This window comes from Porites lutea, chromosome 13 (genome assembly GCF_958299795.1).
Source record: "Porites lutea chromosome 13, jaPorLute2.1, whole genome shotgun sequence".
NCBI lineage: Eukaryota > Metazoa > Cnidaria > Anthozoa > Scleractinia > Poritidae > Porites > Porites lutea.
In genome coordinates this window covers 11,022,005-11,028,469 of record NC_133213.1, presented here as the reverse complement: position 1 = coordinate 11,028,469, position 6,465 = coordinate 11,022,005, and positions in this window count along the sequence as shown.

Sequence of the window (6,465 nt, the reverse complement as noted above, 5' to 3'; positions counted from 1 at the left end):
AAATCGAAGCACACCAGTGTAACTTAACAGAATAAAGACATCCTCCCACTGTTGAGGTGGGCCAGTAAAGTAATTTAACATGTTTATAGCCTGCATAGCATGAGGGTTTTGGTTGGGCGCGCAAGTAATAAAGGCGGGCGAGGGAAGAGAAACCGCGAGGAGATTCGGGCGGGAGTAACGAAGAACCGCCTGCACGGACGGAGGGCTTTTTTGAGCCAAAACAGGAAATGACCATTTACAGTCTTCTTCATGGGAGAGATGCTATGGCAATTTTGTCAACAGGTTTGGCAATAGCATGATCTTTACTGTCTTTTTATGGCCAAAGAAGAATGGGGTCCTTCTCGAAAACCTGTATGATCGCAATTTCGCCTCTAAAAAAGTATTATAGACGACCAGATTTCAGAAATAGCAGAAAAAGTAAATTTGCTTTGAGAACGTCCACCTCAGTTTTCTCTATTACTCGGTGTTAGAGAATAACGCACTAAATCGAACGGTCGGTGAAACGCACACAGTAGAAGAAAAACGCTCAGAATAATTCCCCATACTTGGTGTAGCTTAAGTTTAAGCTACAACTCAAATCTGAAGATCGCCCTATCTGTAAAAATTCTACATCCTGCAAACAACACTTAAAAGCCTGGCCCAGCGTCAAAAGTCGGAAATTATCACATTCACTGACAAAAAAACTACAAACCAAGGCACCTTGGTTTTCAATTCAGATCCAGGCATTTTAGTCAGGGGAAAAAAAGAAGCTAAAATATTTATTAAGCCATAATAAAAAGCTTTAGGCTTTAAGAGTGTTCAAAGAAATGAGTACTTTACAATTGCATCTGAGTCAACAATCAGAAACACCTACAGAAGCATTAATCACATGAAATAATTACTCAATATGGATGAAAAAAACCCGCTTTATGACCTCTAAATAAATGTAAGACTTAATGCGGCAAAAATAAGAATTACTCAGTCAAGTTTGAAACACAGTATAGTCACCTACGCGCGAAATAGCAATATAGAAGAAAACCCTGAATTTGTTCAAGCAAACTCCAATTGTGACCAATCTCACGTTTTACATTATGTCACGAGCTTTTGAGTCGTGTTTAGCCTGTCAACACTTTATTTCTGATTGACTGCAGGGGAAAACTGAAACCAAACAAGTTGTCAACAGGATCTTAAAATGAGTTGAAGAGAGTGGTAATTGAAAAGGCCACGAATTCGGGCAGGCGGTTTTAATTTTTCTCACGGCTTCGCCGCTCGTTTGCGCGCACTTTGCGGTCGTTTGTGCGGCTTCGCCGCTCAGTAGTGCTCCCGACAAAACCGCCATGCTACGAAGGTTAATACGTTTAAGATTGAAACCATTATCCTTTCAATTAAAAGGCATTCCTAAGGATTTTAAACCAATACCAACCAATTGCGACACAGGTCCTTAAACACTGAAGTCAGAAACAAAAGGGTAGTCATAGGGTAGCCCCCAAAAAGCTCGACCTTCACAAACGACACTCAGAAGTGACTACAAAATATTTTAGGTCTGGAAAATACTATACCTGGTTTTTTGAAATTCGTGCTACTAAAAAATACCAGTCACTCTCACTAATTGGTAATTTAATGGCCCTTCTTAATGGAAAATCTCACCTTAAAGAGACATTCTTGAATGCACCAGCTTCCAGTTGACACAAAGTGCTATCTTAAAAGATGCCAGAAGTGAATATTTCCTCATTAGGCTGGAAAATAAGACATTTAAAGGTCAGTTTTATTGTTAGCGCCACCGACTGCAAAGCTAGCTATTTCCCAAATTTACCCTATTTTGCAATGCCATTGGTCTACCTAATACAACCCTTGGCAACATTCCTCGAACAAAAGAAATCCTACAACCTCCAATTTGACTTCATGCTGACTTGGCAACATAAGCAACAAAGGGCTTTATTGTTTGCGTAAAAACTTCACAAAAAAAACTGCATCCAAGCGCAGTAAAACATCAAATTTTAGACCAACCGACATCCCTGGAATTCAATCAGGCTACCCGGCCAAATGCATACCAGCTGATAGCCCTGTGTCTCTGCAACAACCTGACACCAAGCTAGACAGCAGCCCCCCTAAATAGGCTACTTTCAATATATCAAAATGCAGCATGATAGCGAGTCTTAGAGGATCGACACAAACAACGAAATTGAATAAACATGAATAAACATGGTTTGTTTGTGTCCTCTAAGACTCGCTATCATGCTGAATTTTAATATATCAAAAGTGGCCTACTTGAAGGAGACACCGAGCCCAGGGAAACAATTATTGTTCGCCTGTCTGGGACAGTTGTGGGGTTGGGAGGAAAGCCTATCTCGATAAGCTAAATAGACGCGCCGCATGTATTATTGAAGGTCGATCTATCAGGGCTGAGGAGTTAAAATCAACACTTGGCTGGCCTAGCCTACAAGCACGCAGAAATTATCTCAAATGCGTCCTAGTCCATAAGTGTCTTCACGGAATAGCGCCTTCGTACTTACTTTCAGAGTTTAGACACGCGCACCTTTTCCATGGCTATAATACCAGAAGTCGTGATTTGCTGCGCCCTCCCTTCGCAAAAACTACCAAATACCAAGGTAGCTTCAGAATAAACGGTGCTCGGACCTACCGAGGATCATTAGACAAGTAGAGACCCTCAGTGAATTCAAAATCAAGCTAAAGCGCCACTTTAAACAGTAACACCTGCGTTACATGTTGTCTTAACTTAATTAATTGTCTAATTTTAATGCTTTAATGTCTTTGTTTTTGTGTTTTGTCAAGGCTCCATTTAAACTAGCTCTGCTAAATTGGATGCCCCTGGACAAATATTGAATTAAAAAGCCGCGGTTAAAATTTCAGCAAAGCCACAGTTCAGAACAAACCAGGCTCTTTAGAACAACCCCACCCTCTCTGGAATTTAACCATTGCAGGCTACCCCAAATGCATACCAGTTGATAGCCCTGTGCCTGTGCAACAAGCTGACGCCCATCTTGACGGAAGCCCCCTCAAAAATATTGCTGGCTCAATGGGGGCCGGCCTGTTACACCCTCGCAATCCTCGTGTCCAGTCCCTATGCGTGACTGGCCTTTTTTTGTGACGTATCCGGGACGAAGGTCCAGAAGGCTCCCCGCTCCCCTTGGAACAAGTGAACCCTAAACGAATTGACCGCACTTAATAGTAAGGCCTTGACACTAACTTTCCCTTTAACTTTCCCTTTTTTGGCTACTCTAACGGACCTCGTGACCATATTAGCTGTGCTAAATAATTAAACGATAAAGGCAAAGTAAACCTTTCCCTTCTATTCGTCAATATCTTTTATTTCGCCACTTTATTTCCCTCAGAATTTTACTAAACAACAAAAATCACGCATAATCGCTGAGTATTCTTTATCATCTATCCGATAATTTCTGAGGGGTATAAAAAAACAATCGCATTGAGATTCAGGGATGAATAATTCATTATTATTGTTTTAGTTTGTTTGTTTCCCTCAGTCTCTGTATCAAGTATGTATTTTGATAATTCGAAACTTGCCCATTCAAAGAATTCACAGCTAGCCGGCACGTTACCTTGCGGTCTTAACGTCGCGTATGCCTGAGACCTCAAAAATCCAACAACGTTAAGTGATCTAGCTGTGTTCTTCTATACAACGTAATAATTATATGAAATTGTCCACCCAAGACTCGACCTCGTGTCATAGTGTGTGCTCACTCGAGCCAAATGCGGGGAAGGTCTATCTGAAAGTTTTTTGTAGACAACTTTAGCGAGCGGTTTCATTTCATGCAAGAAAAGCTGACGCCTTGGCCCAAGCCAACAGCGCTTGCGTATGTTCTAGTTGTCTCGCCTATGCTTGACCCGAGTAGACCCGGCTGGCGTTCCAAAGTGTTTATACGGAGGGAAGTTGGCACAGCTAGGAGGATGACCCTACCATCACAAAAAAGGGTCATCTAACGGTTCACCAATCTAGCAAGGGAAAGTATGAAAAGTTGGTAGCCCAGGGTAGAACAGGTAGGCGGGTGACAGCGGAGGCTGTTTTACCATTTACACCCGCAAACCGGTCGGTTCACCGTTTGGGTAAATGGTAAGCAAAATTCAGTACTGGTTAATTTCGCTACGGAATCACGTTTACCATTTCTACAGATCAGTTCCATTTACTGCAAAACGACCGCGAAAGCCTTTCAGAAACTCGTATCAAAGATGGCTTTGGAGTAATGGACCACGAATCTCCGTGTGGAACATTCCGACCGGGAAAACAGTACTACCTTTTCAGACGTTCCGTAGCTCCCAGAAATTTTCCACTGAAACGACACAAAAAATCGTGTTCCATTTACTTTCCAACCAGATTTTCCGCAAACTTTTTCGAAATAGTAAACAACCAGGGACTTAATAGGTAAAACGAGAAACAATCACTTTATTTAACAGTATTTTTTGAAGGCGAAGAGTACATCACTATATTTAACAATTATTCTTTGAAATAGAGGCGACTGGGTAAATATTGCCCAAGTCACTATTCACCGAGATAGAAAATTGATTGTTTTAGTATAAAGTTGTGGTTCAGTTTTATCCTTGGCTTAAATTCTATTTCCCTTTGTTTTAAACTCATTAAAATACATTACCATATCCCAAAACAAAGGAAAATAAAATTTAAACCAAGGATAAAATTAAACCACAGCATATACACACGAAGTGATCTGAACAGAAACGGAAAGGGACTATTGGAGTGCGATTTGATTGACGGGTCAACTTATACGTAGAAAATGTGCCTACGCCACGCGCACATCTCCCGTGATGCGCCTTATTTGCCCCCCAAAATTTTACATAAGCATTGTTTTCAATTTCTCTTGGGACGGATGTATTACCTAGGAGAAATGAAAAACAAAGGTTATGCAAAATTTGGGGGGCCGGTGCATTATAGGAGATAAGCAACTGGCATATATGGCCGTAAACAGTACATACACAAAGTTAGATCTTTATAGAATTTTCCAACGTGGCAAATCTTAGTTTCAATCTCGTGTTTACCGAGTGAGAACCACTCATTATTCAGGGGTATTGTAGTCTCCAGGTTTGGCCACGTGGACAGCAGTAACAATGCATTTGGAATATACCCAAAAATGTTAGCTATACGCGAACGCCACTTGAACATCTCACATAATGCGCTGAGAAGAGGATTAAACGTTCTGGGTTTCCAACAAAGATGGATAAATTTTATAATATGGTGATTGCGGTAGAGTTACGATTTGCGACGATTTTGAAATTATGAGTTTCTTCATTAATTAAGCATATCTTAAACTTACAGTAGAATAATGAACATCAAACACCATAACCATCACTGTTCCCTCTCAGTTGGCAAGGATAGTCATAAATGTAACTGATTCTAGTTGATACTGATATTTTCTTTGAAATTATTCTACAACAATTCCATTGCACTGTGCGTTCTAGATATGTTGAAGACAGATAAATTGGATGAATTGAGACGGCACAAGGGAGTGAAAACAGGCCTTAGGTCTTGACTAATGGTGACGTTTTCATTGCCGTCACGGTCGTTGTTGGTTAAGCTCTCTAATAGGGACATTAATTAAGATCCGAGGACGGCGACGTCTATTTCCCTTTCGTAAACGTTCTTTGCCATTTTAAACGGCCGATGCCATGTACCGTTGGTAACCAAACCTTTAGTTATGAAGATTGGGTTAAGTCATAATAAAGCAAATAATACGATTCCGAATAGTCTTAGAAACAACGACCTTGAGGCCCAAGTTGTATTTACGTTTGAAAAAGTTATTGAAACAGCTAGGGTCACCTGTTATTAATGTAACAGTTAAGAAAGACACTTTTCGCAAGTTTGCGCCCTTAAATGTTTTGGAATTTTGGCGGGTCGCTGTGGTAGTGTAAGGGTAGGGGAGAGAGTTTGGGATACGAAAGGTCCTGGTTCGAGGTCCGGGTTAGACCCTGGGTTGCAATTTACTTTCTTTTTAATAGAAACACTCAATAAATCAATAAGAGCTCAAAAATTTTCTAAGTGTCCTTAAAATGGCAGCGCGGAGTTGAATCCCTAAGAGTCATATTCAAGTTCAGAAAGGGCAGGAAAATTTCGTCGTCGCTTTTTTACCTTGCTCCTTCATAAAACGTAAAATTATAGGCATTTTTAGGTCGTAGTCGTGCAGTGATAGCTATTGATGGCAAAGAAATGTACAAAACAAACCCATTGCTTTTTCAACGTTCTCCCTGCCTCAATCGTTGTCGGATCTTAAAGTTTATATTAATTTGAATGGGACGTAAAATAACCTACAGCAAGGTTCAGAAAGGATAGGAGACATACATGACGGTGGTGACGCCTCTGTTTTCTGCTTTGAATGAAGGCTTAAGGCCCTTGCCTCGGCGTTAACCTCGCAAACAATTAGCACAGCTACTGAAGCAACACAAACAACTGGCTGCATGGCGAAAAAATACTTCGGAAATAACTCACCTCTCAATAACTCT